Consider the following 2,805-nt stretch of genomic DNA (forward strand, 5'->3'; position numbering starts at 1 on the left):
ATTTATTTTTTAGAAACAGAGAGTTTGGAGGGGAGAGAGAGAGAGAGAGAGAAAATCTTAAGCAGGTTCCATGCTCAGTGTGGAACCCAATGTGGGGTTCAATTCCATAATCCTGGGATTATGACCTGAGCTGAAATCAAGAGTCAGACCCTCAACTAATTCAGTCACTCCGGTGCCCCTGAAATAAATACTTTTAAGTTAAAGATCCATACTTCATTACTAGCAGGCCTTAACTAAAGAAAGTTCAAATGGAAGAAAAATGATCCCATATTGAGAGTTCGATATGCAAGAAGTAATTAAAAACAAAATAGTGGTACATATATTGGTGCATTTGTGATATTAGCTGTATAAAACAATAACAATGGGGTTAAATATATATAATCAAAGTACATGACAACAATAAGAGAGAAGTGGAAATGGAGTTAAATGGAGCTAAAGTCTTCAAGGAAGTAGGGACAAAGTACAGATTAAACATTATAGTAGGATGCGTGTTGGAATTTTTATATTACCACTGAGAGAATAGAAAAAGGAGAAATAAAATATAAGCAACTCAAAAGAAGTTGTAAGAAGATAAAAAAAAATATACAGGGAAGGTGGGACAGAGTATATAGAAATGGTAAGAGTGTATCATGACCTAAGGTTTATAATATAAATCTGTGCACTTGAAATTTAAGAAGTTAAAAAAATAAAATAAAACCAATCTAAAACTTGGAAAGAAGGAACTAATACTACTAATTAAGTGTAGAAATTATAGAACTAGAAACCAAAAGAATAAATAAGATTAAAAAATTCATAATCTATTTCTTTTCTTTCATGACTGATCTTGTTAGAGTTTTTTTTCCAAAGAGAGAAAGCATAAATAACTATTATCAGAAATAACAGAGACATATTATTGATCCTCCAGTTCTTAAAAGGTTAATGAGAAAAAAAGTGTGAACAATGTTGTGTTGATAGCTTCGATAATTCAGAAAAATGGAAACATTTCAAGTAGAAAAATTAACTTATCAAAACATACAAAAGTAGTAGAAAGTATGACTAGTCCTCTAATGATTAAAGGATCTAAAGCCACAAAGCCAAAGAAAATCCCAAATTATATAGACTTTCCAGTGAATCTGTCTGCCATTCCAGAAGAAATACTTCCAACCTAAAACTCTTTCAGAGAATCAGAAAAGATGACCCTATCCCAATTAAATGTTTAATGTCATAGTAACATTACTACAATGTACTAAGGTATAAAAAATTGTATTCATGAAGAGAAATAAAATATCATGAACAAAATATAAGCAAACAGAATTATCTAGCTTTTTGCTGCCATCAAACGCCCAAACTGCCAGCGACAAAGACCAGTGCTGAGACCCTGGAAGTAGTGTTGTTTGTAGAGGGCATCAATAAGTCACTCGGGAGTAGGTATAACTTGTAAGAGTTGACAAACCAAAGAGGGATGGTAAATATTCTCAGAAACTAGAGTTCCCAGCAGGAACTCCTTGGGCTGGGGGGACATAGAGAGCGGGGAATATTAGCAGAGTCCAGAAGCAGAGGCCTTTGGATAGAGGATAGAACCATAATGGCACAAGGAAACATAAAGAGAAGGGCTATGCCTGGCAGGAGCTTCGAAGAGGGAGGAGACATCGCTGCTGCTCACCACTGCCCTAGAGTCTGGGTGACAAAGCTATTCCATGGTTTCTCCTCTCCAATATTCAATTTTTCCTCCAGTCCCTCCTTTAGGTCACATTCAACTGAAAACCAGGGGACAAGAGAATCTGCTAATGTAATACATACATTTACTTCTTTTGAGGTACAGAGCAAGGTGAAAGATGGAGAGTGTATCTGAAGGGCAAACAGAAACTATACAGTGCAGAGGAGGAATAATTGTCACAAAAGTTAGGCAAGGAGTTACCTCTGAGGAGTGGGAGAAGGATACAGGTGCCTTCTAATGTGTTGACAATATTCTGTCTCTTGCCTTGATTGGTGGTTACATTGGTGTTTTGTATGAATGTATTTGTTAGAGAAAGCGTGAGTTGGGGAGAGGGCAGAGGGAGAGAGAGAGAGAGAGAGAGAAAATCTTAAGCAGACTCCATGGATTCTGATGTGGGGCTCGATCTCACGATCCTGGGATCGTGGCCTGAGCCAAAATCGAGAGTCTGACGCTCAATTGACTGAGCCACCCAAGTGCCCCACATTGGTGTTTCCTCTATAATTGTTTTTGAACCTCACATATATTTTAGGTTCTTTTTGTGTGTGTGCATGATATAGCTCATAGAAACACAAAAAAGAAAATTCACGGAGTCACATAACTGAAAAACTCAAAGGTAGGATTAACTTTAAGGGTCTTTCATTCAGAGGTTCAACTGCCGCCAGCAATGCTCTTCTCTGTCACCCCACCTCATACTCAGAATGGCTGCAACTATCTCACTATCACCATACTGATTCTCCCTCCCTCTTTCTCAAAAACTTCAATAAATGTTTCATTAGGTCTTTCTGCATCACATGAACATTCCTCAGCCAATCAATGTGGCCAAGGGGTGAAGGGACACATTTCCATGTAGATTTCACTAGCTGAGACTGCAGGACAGGTGAATCCTCCAAAGGAATGCGTTCCTTTACATGGAGATGATGGCGAGGCCCATCCCAGGTGATTCAGCTTAATCAGTCCTTAGCCACCCAACTCCTGGATGGGTGGTTGCTCTTTTAGGTATAATGACTACTAGAACCTGGAGAGAAACAGAAAATGAGGGAGACGGCAACCGGAGCTCTCCACGGACTTGCCTTTCTGTTCGGAGTCCTGACAAGGTATCCTTGTATAAT

The sequence above is a fragment of the Hyaena hyaena genome, unplaced genomic scaffold, assembly GCF_003009895.1.
Source record: "Hyaena hyaena isolate Hyena2069 unplaced genomic scaffold, ASM300989v1 scaffold_361, whole genome shotgun sequence".
In the NCBI taxonomy this organism is placed as follows: Eukaryota; Metazoa; Chordata; class Mammalia; order Carnivora; family Hyaenidae; genus Hyaena; species Hyaena hyaena.